Source organism: Panulirus ornatus, chromosome 43, assembly GCF_036320965.1.
Source record: "Panulirus ornatus isolate Po-2019 chromosome 43, ASM3632096v1, whole genome shotgun sequence".
NCBI classification, from domain to species: Eukaryota; Metazoa; Arthropoda; class Malacostraca; order Decapoda; family Palinuridae; genus Panulirus; species Panulirus ornatus.
This window is the reverse complement of record NC_092266.1, coordinates 2,746,699-2,762,264: the sequence shown is the minus strand read 5'-3', so window position 1 is coordinate 2,762,264 and position 15,566 is coordinate 2,746,699. Positions and strand designations below refer to the sequence as shown.

Sequence of the window (15,566 nt, the reverse complement as noted above, 5' to 3'; positions counted from 1 at the left end):
GACACACCTGAGAGTTCACACAGGTGAGAAGCCATACCAATGTTCAGAATGTAAAAAAAAGTTTTTTCTTAGAAAAGTAATTTAGTTACACACCTGAGAGTTCACACAGGTGAGAAGCCATACCAATGTTCAGAATGCCAAAAAACTTTTTCTCAGAAAAGTGCTTTAGTGACACACCTGAGAGTTCACACAGGTGAGAAGCCATACCAATGTTAAGAATGTCAAAAACAATCCTATAACAGAGGTAATTTAGTAAAATGTCTGAGAGTTCACATAGCCGAGAAGCCAAACAAGTAAAAAGAATATCAAAAAACCTTTTCTGCTATAAGTACTTCAGTGACACATCGAGAGGTTACACAAGCGAGGAACCATAATAGTGTTCAGAATGTCAAGAAACTCTCCCTGGTAAAAGTGCTTTAGTCAGACACCTGAGAGTTCACAAGGTGAGAAGCAATACCGGTGTTCAGAATGTCAAAAACAATTTTCTTGAAGAGGTGATTAAGGAAGACATCGGAGAGTTCACACAGGGTAGAAACCATGCTTATGTTCAGAATGTCCTAAATGTTTCTCCCGAAAAAGCAGTATAGTAAAACGTAAGGTAGTTGAACGCATTCAAGATCTCATGTGGTGAGAACCGGCCACGACCCGCGTGTACTGGAGCGACCCATGACGTCACACCCATCTTTACCAAGATCACAGAGGACCCCACCAGGGAGGTCAGGCGCCAAACAGGTGAGACACCACACAATGATAAACAAATGATATTGTTTCATCTACGGTACTATACTAGTATTTCTGTAAAATAACATTACTATATATATATATATATATATATATATATATATATATATATATATATATATATATATATATATATATATATATATATATATATATGTATATTTAATTTTCTAAAAGAAGGAACAGAGAAGCGGGCCAGGTGAGGATATTCCTTCAAAGGCCCAGTCCTCAGTTCTTAACGGTATCTCGCTATCGCGGGTAATAGCGAATAGTATGAATGAAAGAAATATATATATATATATATATATATATATATATATATATATATATATATATATATATATATATATATATATATATATATCTTTTTTTCTTTCAAACTGTTCGCCATTTCCCGCATTAGCGAGGTAGCGTTAAGAACAGAGGACTGGGCCTTTGAGGGAATACCCTCACCTGGCCCAATTCTCTGTTCCTTCTTTTGGAAAAAAAAAAAAAAAAAAAAAAAAAAAAAAAGTTTGGATGAAAAAAATCATTTTTTTAATGTTTGTACGGGTTTATAAGTATGTTTGTACCGGTTTATAAGTATGTTTGTACCGGTTTATAAGTATGTTTGTACCGGTTTATAAGTATGTTTGTACGGGTTTATAAGTATGTTTGTACCGGTTTATAAGTATGTTTGTACCGGTTTATAAGTATGTTTGTACCGGTTTATAAGTATGTTTGTACCGGTTTATAAGTATGTTTGTACCGGTTTATAAGTATGTTTGTACCGGTTTATAAGTATGTTTGTACCGGTTTATAAGTATGTTTGTACCGGTTTATAAGTATGTTTGTACCGGTTTATAAGTATGTTTGTACCGGTTTATAAGTATGTTTGTACCGGTTTATAAGTATGTTTGTACCGGTTTATAAGTATGTTTGTACCGGTTTATAAGTATGTTTGTACCGGTTTATAAGTATGTTTGTACCGGTTTATAAGTATGTTTGTACCGGTTTATAAGTATGTTTGTACCGGTTTATAAGTATGTTTGTACGGGTTTATAAGTATGTTTGTACGGGTTTATAAGTATGTTTGTACCGGTTTATAAGTATGTTTGTACCGGTTTATAAGTATGTTTGTACCGGTTTATAAGTATGTTTGTACGGGTTTATAAGTATGTTTGTACCGGTTTATAAGTATGTTTGTACGGGTTTATAAGTATGTTTGTACGGGTTTATAAGTATGTTTGTACCGGTTTATAAGTATGTTTGTACCGGTTTATAAGTATGTTTGTACCGGTTTATAAGTATGTTTGTACCGGTTTATAAGTATGTTTGTACCGGTTTATAAGTATGTTTGTACCGGTTTATAAGTATGTTTGTACCGGTTTATAAGTATGTTTGTACCGGTTTATAAGTATGTTTGTACCGGTTTATAAGTATGTTTGTACCGGTTTATAAGTATGTTTGTTTTATCTCTGGGATTGATTTTTAATATTAATGCCTATACGAGAAAACTGTCTAGAAAACTACAAAGGTATTATCAGGGATACATAGTCCAACTGTATTATAGAGTATATTACAAAACTACATACCATAAGAACATGAGAAGTAAGGACACTGCAAGAGGCGTATTGGCCCGAGCTAGGCAGGTCCTGAGTCTGTCCACAAACCAACTGCCTGTACCCATAAACACATACAACCTTCGTTTAAAGCTAACTAAAGAACTAACTTCAACTACTGTACTTGACAGCTTGTTCCATAAATCTACTACCCTATTCCCGAACCAATATCTACCCACATCCGACCTGAATCTATCTAAATCCATTATTTCTGGTCCTACCCAGTGGCGTCATTCTAAGAACTTTATTCATGTTACCTCTATGTATGGTCTTCACCTATTCAAAAACTTCATTCACATCCCCTCTAGACCTTCTCCTCTTAAATGACTGCAAATTCAGCCTTTTTTACCTTTCTTCATAAGTGAGGTTTCTAATTCCAGGAATCATTTATGTTATTCGCATTTGTGCTCTCTCTCTCTCTCTCTCTCTCTCTCTCTCTCTCTCTCTCTCTCTCTCTCTCTCTCTCTCTCTCTCTCTCTAATAATCATTATTAACTGCATAGTATGGAGCCCAAAACTAAACCGCATGATTCAAATGTGAGTCTCACCAATTCAAGATAATGTTGTAATAATACTCTACGAGTTTCATTGCTAACAGTCCCATTAATGAACCCAAACATACTATTAGCCTTATTACACACTTTAATACATTGTTGCCGCGGCTTAAGATCCTCGCTCACTCCACCTGAAGTACGTGGAATTGTTGATCTGATTAACATGTAATGACAGACCTGAAAATACACACACACACACACACACACACACACACACACACACACACGTACAAATTCTCTCTACTTCTCTCTTTTCATTTCTCGTATCTTTTATTTTTTGCATTATACACAATAACTACTCCTATATTTGTTCTCTTTACTCGTATATTTCAATAAGGTAAATTAAAGCTTAAGTCCATGTAATTTGTTTAGTAAATCGTAATGAGATTTTTTTCTCCTCTGTGTCTGTTGGACCCGAGGAAAGTAAAACCATTCCTCATTATTGACAATAGTGTTTTAGGGTTAAGTAAGCAATGGTTTCATCAATATAGACTTTGGTAAAGAGAAATTGATATCAAATCTAAGGAGTTCATGATCAGGCAAATAAATGATCCTAGCCCTCTTAGCAAAATCTAATCTATTATTTACATTATATGGCGAGATTCTTTTTCCTTTACCGTAGCTGAGATGCCCCTACCCTCAAAAACTTTCATTGACTTAATAAAACTTTGTTGACAATGACGTTTTCCAAGATGCTGAGAGTGATTCTTATTGAAATAAATTTGGTTTAGCCATGATAAATTCCCTCACTCCCATTCTCAGTAACTTATTCATGGAATACTGAGATCCAAACTTCAGTATGGTTAAGATACGTTAACGATGTGTGGTTCTTATGGCCATCTTACCAAGATCATGATGTTTTCTTTAACGAATTACGAATCATCCCACCATCAAGTTTAAGACTAAATGGAAACACAAAGGCAAATCACCCTTCCTTAATGTGGTGATAATTAGGTATTTTGATTAGTTATCCTTTAAGATCTACAGGAAGCCTACCAGTGCTGAGAGTTATATTCATTATTTTTCAGGATGTGGGAAAACAGGATCCCAGCTCCAGGTGTGGTGTGCAGGAACAGTTCCCCAGTGCTACGTCTGGTGTGTGAGGGACACAATACCTATGTGTGAGATGTGATGTGTGAAGGAACGCCATGCCCAAGCAGAGATACGGAACTCTTATCACAGTATCCTCATCCCGGTACAAGCTTGCGGTGTGTGGGACATAGTACTACCTGCCAGGTCTGGTATGTGAGGAACAGAGTACCTCAATGCCAGTGCAATACTGGTGAGTGTGAGATAAAATGGCTTAGTGTCAGATGTGGTGTGTGGTGAGACAGTACCCCAGTGTCAGTGTAGGTGTGGTGGTGCAGCGCTGTAGTGCCAACACTACCTTCCTTCACCACCTACGTACACTACTAACCCTCATTACAGACCTACAAGACCTTCCTTCACTACGGTGAGGTGTCTAGTGACATCAGTACCCCAGTGTTAGTGTAGGTATGGTATGGTGGTACAGGACCCTCGTGACAGGTGTTGTGTGTGGTGAGACACTACCACAGATTTAGTGTATGTGTGGTGCCACAGGACCCTTGTGCCAGGTGCAGTGCCAAGTGACACAGTACCACAGTGCTAAGCCTGTTGTGTAGTGACACAATCGCCAAGCTTCTCTGCAGGTCTGGTCTGCAGAGACACGTTGCCAGTCTTGATGTTTGAGGACAAACTATCTCAACATTAAGTCTGGTTTATGGGAAATTCATTATCTTGTACCATCCATGATGAGTGTAGAATACAGCAGCCCAGTGCCTGGTCTAGTGTGTGGGAGGCATACTGCCTCACTCCCAGGTCTGGTTTATAGTAACACAGGTGTCACCCTCTTGCTCACATATGATCATCTCTGGTGGGTGTCTGCGACTTATGTAACTTTATGTCTACAACCTTTTGATCGTATCTAAACATTATGGCCTCAGTAAACCGTGTAAGAGATTACTTGATTTGTAAAAATTTTCACTATAGAAATATCAATAATTTTTTTAAAAAGTATTGATTTACCGTGTTTATTGTATGAGTGATATGTTATCAAAGAAATAAATTACCTTTTGATAAGTCTTTTCTCTTTTTTTTTACTTGCCTGATCAGTAGTGTATGTCATTTCACTTGCATCTCCATATGAAAACAACAGCAGGACACATGTTATTTTCATTGAAAATTAACTATACATGGTGGTAAGTACAGACGTACAGTACAGTACATGTAGAGCCTCAACATTAAGCCAGGAGAGCTCAGGTTACTGGCTGCAAGCAAATGTGACGAAACTCCTGAAGGAAAGTGACTTTTCCCTAAAATAAGCTCACTGTAGGTAAGTTGTCTGTTTATTGCCATTAGACTGTGTAGAAAACCTTAATACTTATGTGTGGTGGTAACGAGTGGCAACAGTTTGCAGTGTTACACTTGTTGCTGCACCTAACACTAATATTGAACTGTGCATTGTTTTACTGTCATTGGTTCATGACATAAAGTATTTTAGATATTGTTAATGTTCGGAGGCTACGTAACTAAATGTCAGAGTGTGAGATAGCATCTGTAGAAGATATTATGTGATTGCTATTTCTGAATCTTGGTTTGATATAAAATAGATAGACTTCTTTGCCTAATACGCAATTCCAGGGTATAATTTTTAATAAAAACATGGTAAATAATGTAGGCGGTAATGTTTGGCCTTTGTTAAAGATCATCTTAATCTTGTGATGAATAAAATGTACCCGATGGGAATGTCGATTTCATTTTGCATAGATTAAAGATGAGCTTCGTAAGAAAATAACAGTAGGACAAACACCAGAGAAAGACGACAGATTTTATGATCAGTTTGCAGAAATTTGTGATGAACAAGATTCTGTCGTAAAAGACTTAAGTGCAAGTTTGGGGCGAATGTCTCTTTCCACCAGCTTCGGGTGCGGATCCACGTAGATTTGCTTGATATTTCCATAATCCAATTAGTTGAGAAACTTGCTCGTGACGTTGATAATGTTGAAGATTGAGGTAAGTTTGTTACAATTCAATAAATGTTATTTCTTATATGAAAAGAAAGATTATTGTCTGGATATCCATAGAAAAGCATCTCAGAGATTGTATGGGTGAAGTGTACATACATATCTAGGTGTAGGTGGAGGCCAGTATAGAGCGCACAGTGGGTAAAATACATCAACATAGGAGAGTGACGGGGGAAGGCGAGCTGGCTCAGGCACCCCAAGGGTACACTCCCTTCAGAGGTGGGTCTAGGATACATTAATTACAGTATACTGAGCGATACTGATAGTAACATAGATAACAACGTTTGTGTAACACAAAGAAGGTATAACACGACATACAGTATACTGATAGTAACATAGGTAACAACGTTTATGTAATACAAAGTAGGTATAACATGAGTCATACATAATATCATCTTAGCATTGACATATATATATGGGTAAGTGATGAAACATTTTAGACTTACATTATATACGTAAATATACATTTATACAGAGTATAAGTGTGTATTTGAAATAGTGCACAATATGATGTACAGTCGTTAGCAATGATAGCAATATAATAGGTCAAAAGTAATGCGTATGTCAACTGAACTGGTAAGACTGTATGGGGGAGGAGTAATGGGACGTGGAACACAGTTGAGTGACGTGAACTGTTAACTGTTTTCAGGTGCAAATGGTGATTACCACTAATATCATAAGGGAAAGCAACAATGATTTTTATTCGATCAGAAGTAATCACAGAAGTGTGAAGGCAGCGATATCACTGGCCAGGGAAGGTTGGGTGAAAACGGGGTAAGGTGGGTTAGTGTGTCTGGGAGGGGCAGCAGAGGGAGAGGGTGAGTGTCTACAGGTCACAAGACATGACAATTTTCCCGGAAATGTTGCTTGTTCATGTTTGACACAGTTGCTGTGTTTGTATTTAATATATGTTACACAGAATCTTGCATGGACCTCCACAACGGACACTTGCTAATAAAGTGTCATGTAACATAATTATTAAGTAAGTAATGACAGCTGTTTGACAGCTGGTCTTACCAACACCACGAAATATTACGTTACTTAACATTCGTTATCACTTATACAAAACATACTACCGGACCGCCTACAGATCAAGATGTCGACCTGAACTCTCTCTCTCTCTCTCTCTCTCTCTCTCTCTCTCTCTCTCTCTCTCTCTCTCTCTCTCTCTCTCTCTCTCTCTCTCTCTCTCTCTCTCTCTCAGCCTGATGCTTGTATTGCCCCTCAATGGACCTCTCATCGTCACACAAGAGTGTCCATCTTCAGTGAACATGACTGTGAGAGAGATATACACATCAGATACTTTTACCAGTGAACCGGTGAACCAGTAACTTAGTGACGGTCTATCGAGAGGCCTATGTAGGAGCTGCGGTCGCCTCAGTGTAAACATGACTAACAAAGAATTCTGTCGAGTTGTTGACAAGTTCAGCTGCATTGTTCTTGGTGTCGGCAGCGATGAAATTGCTTCAAGAAAGTTTGTCTTTTGTAATAGATTTCTCCCATCGAAGGTGATGACATTACCAGGAAAAAAGAAAATGGTTTTATCTAAGATACTCCTGAGTATCACTTGATGTGTAATTCAGACAGTTAAGTAATCTCTGGTTTAGTCTTCTTGAGTCATATCAATTTAGGTTAACTTGGTGTGGTTCCAGATTGTCCTCTGCAAGTGGTGTCTGGCATCTCCTCTTATCTGAGTACTTCACATTTCTTATCTCATATCTTTCTATTTACGTTGTACGTTGTATTATCACTTACACTTCCATTCCCATAGCAGAAGTAGAAGCTGGCATTGGATGTAAGCGCCCCAATGAAAATAATGCAAAAGCATATGAACTTCCATATGATACTGTTTTATACAGACTAATGTGTGTCATTTGCAAGTGGTGTCTGGCATGTTATCTTGCCTGTGTTACCAAGCTTTACTAATATTATATTTTTTCTTTGTATATTATCATCATAAAAATCACACACACTAAAACGTTAATTTCTCAAGCAGGAACATCAGTTAACTTGGGATATGAAATATGTTTTGGGATACTTTTAACAAAACACATGAATTTGCATATACAGTTATTGTGTAAAGTACAATGTGTTGTAAAGTACATTTTATCACCCATTCCCATCTTAATCAGGTGGACCAGATACATAAAGCTTCCATAACATCACACAAACTACATAACCCGTGTCCAGCGGTCAGATTGACACACGGACTTCCACACTTCGGAAAGTGATTCTTACGTTTTCACTACAGTAAGTTGATTCGTCTTGTGAGATCAACGTCGGCAGTCGCACCAGATCCATAGTTACCATGTGTCCACTGTATCCAACCCCAGTCACTGCTCTAACATCTTCATCTGATATATACTTCCCTGTAAGGAAAATTGTCTCTCATCAGTTCATCTCTTCCAAAGTCTGCCTCTCCTTGTACCCTCTGCTCTCCTGCTCTGTATCTTCTCGACGCACCTATTATCTGCCGTCCGCTCTACATAACCATAGCATTCTGTACTTTTCTCATCCATGGAAATTTTTATTGAATTCTTCACACAATATAACCTTCTCACATCTTCATACTTTACTGTAAACAGCCTCCTAATTCTAACTCTACTATGTAAAAAATTCATATGTACTGCTCTTATATATATATATATATATATATATATATATATATATATATATATATATATATATATATATATATATATATATATATATATATATATATATATATATATATATATATATATATATTTCTTCTTCCACACACTTTACCAAACTCAGTCACCAGCTTCTGCAGTTTCTCACATGAATCAGCCACCAGCGCTGTATCATCAGCGAACAACAACTGACTCACTTCCCAAGCTCTCTCATCCCCAACAGACTTCATACTTGCCCCTCTTTCCAAAACTCTTGCATTTACCTCCCTAACAACCCCATCCATAAACAAATTAAACAACCTTGGAGACATCACACACCCCTGCCGCAAACCTACATTCACTGAGAACCAATCACTTTCCTCTCTTCCTACACGTACACATGCCTTACATCCTCGATAAAAACTTTTCACTGCTTCTAACAACTTTCCTCCCACACCATATATTCTTGATACCTTCCACAGAGCATCTCTATCAACTCTATCATATGCCTTCTCCAGATCCATAAATGCTACATACAAATCCATTTGCTTTTCTAAGTATTTCTCACATACATTCTTCAAAGCAAACACCTGATCCACACATCCTCTACCACTTCTGAAACCACACTGCTCTTCCCCAATCTGATGCTCTGTACATGCCTTCACCCTCTCAATCAATACCCTCCCATATAATTTACCAGGAATACTCAACAAACTTATACCTCTGTAATTTGAGCACTCACTCTTATCCCCTTTGCCTTTGTACAATGGCACTATGCACGCATTCCGCCAATCCTCAGGCACCTCACCATGAGTCATAAATACATTAAATAACCTTACCAACCAGTCAACAATACAGTCACCCCCTTTTTTAATAAATTCCACTGCAATACCATCCAAACCTGTTGCCTTGCCGGCTTTCATCTTCCGCAAAGCCCTCACTACCTCTTCTCTGTTTACCAAATCATTTTCCCTAACCCTCTCACTTTGCACACCACCTCGACCAAAACACCCTATATCTGCCACTCTATCATCAAACACATTCAACAAACCTTCAAAATACTCACTCCATCTCCTCACATCACCACTACTTGTTATCACCTCCCCATTTGCGCCCTTCACTGAAGTTCCCATTTGCTCCCTTGTCTTACGCACTTTATTTACCTCCTTCCAGAACATCTTTTTATTCTTCCTAAAATTTAATGATACTCTCTCACCCCAACTCTCATTTGCCCTTTTTTTCACCTCTTGCACCTTTCTCTTGACCTCCTGTCTCTTTCTTTTATACATCTCCCACTCAATTGCATTTTTTCCCTGCAAAAATCGTCCAAATGCCTCTTTCCTCTCTTTCACTAATACTCCTACTTCTTCATCCCACCACTCACTACCCTTTCTAATCAACCCACCTCCCACTCTTCTCATGCCACAAGCATCTTTTGCGCAATCCATCACTGATTCCCTAAATACATCCCATTCCTCCCCCACTCCCCTTGCTTCCATTCTTCTCACCTTTTTCCATTCTGTACTCAGTCTCTCCTGGTACTTCCTCACACAGGTCTCCTTCTCAAGCTCATTTACTCTCACCACCCTCTTCACCCCAACATTCACTCTTCTTTTCTGAAAACCTATACAAATCTTTACATTAGCCTCCACAAGATAATGATCAGACATCCCTCCAGTTGCACCTCTCAGCACATTAACATCCAAAAGTCTCTCTTTCGCGCGCCTGTCAATTAACACGTAATCCAATAACGCTCTCTGGCCATCTCTCCTACTTACATACGTATATTTATGTATATCTCGCTTTTTAAACCAGGTATTCCCAATCATCAGTCCTTTTTCAGCACATAAATCTACAAGCTTATTAGGTTATTAGGTACAGTAGGGTTGAGGGTCAAGTCAATTGGGAGGTGAGTTTGAATGGAGAAAAACTGGAGGAAGTGAAGTGTTTTAGATATCTGGGAGTGGATCTGGCAACGGATGGAACCATGGAAGCGGAAGTGGATCATAGGGTGGGGGAGGGGGCGAAAATTCTGGGGGCCTTGAAGAATGTGTGGAAGTCGAGAACATTATCTCGGAAAGCAAAAATGGGTATGTTTGAAGGAATAGTGGTTCCAACAATGTTGTATGGTTGCGAGGCGTGGGCTATGGATAGAGTTGTGCGCAGGAGGATGGATGTGCTGGAAATGAGATGTTTGAGGACAATGTGTGGTGTGAGGTGGTTTGATCGAGTGAGTAACGTAAGGGTAAGAGAGATGTGTGGAAATAAAAAGAGCGTGGTTGAGAGAGCAGAAGAGGGTGTTTTGAAGTGGTTTGGGCACATGGAGAGGATGAGTGAGGAAAGATTGACCAAGAGGATATATGTGTCGGAGGTGGAGGGAGCAAGGAGAATAGAGAGACCAAATTGGAGGTGGAAAGATGGAGTGAAAAAGATTTTGTGTGATCGGGGCCTGAACATGCAGGAGGGTGAAAGGAGGGCAAGGAATAGAGTGAATTGGAGCGATGTGGTATACCGGGGTTGACGTGCTGTCAGTGGATTGAATCAAGGCATGTGAAGCGTCTGGGGTAAACCATGGAAAGCTGTGTAGGTATGTATATTTGTGTGTGTGGACGTATGTATATACATGTGTATGGGGGGGGGGTTGGGCCATTTCTTTCGCCTGTTTCCTTGCGCTACCTCGCAAACGCGGGAGACAGCGACGAAGTATAAAAAAAAAAAAAAAAATATATATATATATATATATATATATATATATATATATATATATATATATATATATAATACCATTCTTCAAATTGAAGAATAAGAAGAAGTGAACCATAGTAGTAAGAGAGATAAGGAACCCTTCCGCCGCTTAGGACTAGAAGGAGGAGTCTATCCCGCCTGGGGAAAGCTCCGGCTCCGTCTCACCGAGTAAGTAGAGAAACGATCAAAGTAGTGGTATTTCACTATTGGCCACATCAATGGCCTCCCACTTATGCTATACCTATGATGTCTCTCCCTGGGGATAGGGGAGAAAGAATACTTCCCACGTATTCCCTGCGTGTCGTAGAAGGCGACTAAAAGGGAAGGGAGCGGGGGGCTGGAAATCCTCCCCTCTCATTTTTTTTTTTATTTTTTTTTTTTTATTTTTTTTTTTTTTTTTTTTCCCAAAAGAAGGAACAGAGAAGGGGGCCAGGTGAGGATATTCCCTCAAAGGCCCAGTCCTCTGTTCTTAGCGCTACCTCGCTAATGCGGGAAATGGCGAATAGTATGAAAAAAAAAAAAAAAAAAAAAAAAAAATATATATATATATATATATATATATATATATATATATATATATATATATATATATATATATATATATATATATATATTATCCCTGGGGATAGGGGATTAAGAATACTTCCCACGTATTCCCTGCGTGTCGTAGAAGGCGACTAAAAGGGGAGGGAGCGGGGGGCTGGAAATCCTCCCCTCTCGTTTTTTTTTTTTTTAATTTTCCAAAAGAAGGAACAGAGAATTGGGCCAGGTGAGGGTATTCCCTCAAAGGCCTAGTCCTCTGTTCTTAATGCTACCTCGCTAACGCGGGAAATGGCGAATAGTTTAAAAGAAAAGAATATATATATACATATATATATATATATATATATATATATATATATATATATATATATATATATATATATATATATATATGAGGCTTGAATCAGGGAGGAAGCATATATAGCCAGAGGGTTCAGTAGCCAGGATCAGTGAGGATGGAGGGAACTTTGTCATTCTGGATCAGTTACAAGAGATGAAGAGTAATACGAGTCTTAGGTCAGGTCATGCAGGGGATATTGTGTAAATATGAATGAACTACACGTCAGACAGAAGCCACTTGTAGGAAATATCTTGACATGACACCACTAACACCTGTGGGGAGTGAGACATGACACCACTAACACCTGTGGGGAGTGAGACATGACACCACTAACACCTGTGGGGAGTGAGACATGACACCACTAACACCTGTGGGGATTGAGACATGACACCACTAACACCTGTGGGGAGTGAGACATGACACCACTAACACCTGTGGGGAGTGAGACATGACACCACTAACACCTGTGGGGAGTGAGACATGACACCACTAACACCTGTGGGGAGTGAGACATGTGTGTAATGCACTGCAGATATGACCATTAATAACATTGTGTTACGCTACGTCTGGCAGCGGTGACCCAACCTTAACCTGACCACCACTTTGACCTTCCACCAGATCCTCACCCCCCCACCCCCCCTCTCTTTCCCCTCGTTCATATTCTTAATACATTTGACATTTTGTATTGTATATCTCAGTATTGTTGAGGCTCAGCTAAGTGGTCATTAATTCCTCCTTGTATCTTGTGAACAATGAAAATCATGTCAGTATATAAGACGCAGTATGTACACTACATCACAAAAGTATCGGTGTACAATATGAGTGAAACATTTGGCAACACACTACGAAACTCACTGAAATATTAGTGTCGGTCGTAGCACATGTTGGTAGCCCTGATGTCGGGAGTTGCCATATATCGCCAACTACCGATATCCCCTTGTTAACATATGTTTATATAAACACACATTGGTCATACACATTGGTCATTTATCATGGGAGACCAGTGGGTCACGTGATTCACATTGGTGACGTATACAGGCCGATCTTTGTGTGCCGATAATGTGATCAACGGATGACGTCATGTGCTTATTACCCACACACACACTATATTACACTATATTACACATACACACACACACACACACACACATCATGGATCTAATCACGTGACCAAACACCTCACGTGTCACGTTAATACACATCACCTGTGTAATGCAATGTATGACAATTATGTATGGTTGGTCGCTGACTGGCCATCATTACAATATGATTGTTAGGCAAAATCATATACTCTATTACGCTCAGGTAATATAATACTATATTTACAATATATTGTGTCATATGTTCAGGAAAACCAAAGTAAGACCTGCTTCACATCTTTATTAATATATAAACAACGAGTATATCCTGGCGCTGTGCTAACACAGTCCAGCCTCAGACATGGCTGACGTCACCATGTGACGTGTACTCCAGGACGGCGTCGGTCGGTCGCTGTGGTGCCACGTCTCCACACCACCGGCGATGACAGCAGCAGCAGCAGCAGCACGGGTCCGTCCGGGGTCGTTGCAGGTGTGGCACATGTGGCAACATACAGTAGCCACACATCATTAACCCATCTATAGTCATGGTGGACGAGTGTGAAGGTTTAATCATCGTGACCTGGCACCGTCCCAGTGCGTCCGGTAGGTTGCCAGGGCACGATAATTAATCGTTCAGACTCGTCCACTGTCACTATATAAGTGATAGTGAAGTGTGTATGTCAAACATACCACATCATGATGGAGGTTTTATTGATCATTAACGTTTGTGTAGGTGTTGCTGAATCATGTCAATATGTTAAACTAGTTACGGTTGTGTGACATATATACAGTAGAAACCTAACAAGGTGGCAGATAGTTACTATGGTGTAGGATAACAAGGCTGCAGATAGTTACTATGTTGTAGGATAACAAGGCTGCAGATAGTTACTATGTTGTAGGATAACAAGGCTGCAGATAGTTACTATGTTGTAGGATAACAAGGCTGCAGATAGTTACTATGGTGTAGGATAACAAGTCTACAGATAGTTAATATGTTGTAGGATAACAAGGCTGCAGATAGTTACTATGTTGTAGGATAACAAGGCGGCAGATAGTTACTATGTTGTAGGATAACAAGGCTGCAGATAGTTACTATGTTGTAGGATAACAAGTCTACAGATAGTTAATATGTTGTAGGATAACAAGGCGGCAGATAGTTACTATGTTGTAGGATAACAAGTCTGCAGATAGTTAATATGTTGTAGGATAACAAGGCTGCAGATAGTTACTATGTTGTAGGATAACAAGGCTGCAGATAGTTACTATGTTGTAGGATAACAAGGCTGCAGATAGTTACTATGTTGTAGGATAACAAGTCTACAGATAGTTAATATGTTGTAGGATAACAAGGCGGCAGATAGTTACTATGTTGTAGGATAACAAGGCTGCAGATAGTTACTATGTTGTAGGATAACAAGGCTGCAGATAGTTACTATGTTGTAGGATAACAAGGCTGCAGATAGTTACTATGTTGTAGGATAACAAGGCTGCAGATAGTTACTATGTTGTAGGATAACAAGTCTACAGATAGTTAATATGTTGTAGGATAACAAGGCTGCAGATAGTTACTATGTTGTAGGATAACAAGGCTGCAGATAGTTACTATGTTGTAGGATAACAAGTCTACAGATAGTTGATATGTTGTAGGATAACAAGGCTGCAGATAGTTACTATGTTGTAGGATAACAAGTCTGCAGATAGTTAATATGTTGTAGGATAACAAGGCTGCAGATAGTTACTATGTTGTAGGATAACAAGGCTGCAGATAGTTACTATGTTGTAGGATAACAAGGCTGCAGATAGTTACTATGTTGTAGGATAACAAGTCTACAGATAGTTAATATGTTGTAGGATAACAAGGCGGCAGATAGTTACTGTGTTGTAGGATAACAAGGCTGCAGATAGTTACTATGTTGTAGGATAACAAGGCTGCAGATAGTTACTATGTTGTAGGATAACAAGGCTGCAGATAGTTACTATGTTGTAGGATAACAAGGCTGCAGATAGTTACTATGTTGTAGGATAACAAGGCTGCAGATAGTTACTATGTTGTAGGATAACAAGGCTGCAGATAGTTACTATGTTGTAGGATAACAAGGCTGCAGATAGTTACTATGTTGTAGGATAACAAGGCTGCAGATAGTTACTATGTTGTAGGATAACAAGGCTGCAGATAGTTACTATGTTGTAGGATAACAAGGCTGCAGATAGTTACTATGTTGTAGGATAACAAGGCTGCAGATAGTTACTATGTTGTAGGATAACAAGGCTGCAGATAGTTACTATG

The 15,566-nt window shown here is 39.0% G+C and overlaps 1 protein-coding gene and 1 long non-coding RNA gene across 2 annotated transcripts in view; one reads left to right on the top strand and one right to left on the bottom strand.

Moving 5' to 3' along the window:
- The window catches only part of LOC139762272 (uncharacterized), a 226,710-nt gene that overhangs the window by 37,514 nt on the left and 173,630 nt on the right, over positions 1-15,566 (bottom strand). The window lies entirely within an intron of this gene.
- Positions 31-4,995, top strand: LOC139762276 (uncharacterized). The gene is made up of 2 exons (XR_011715682.1): positions 31-732; positions 3,924-4,995. It is a non-coding gene; the product is annotated as an uncharacterized lncRNA (long non-coding RNA).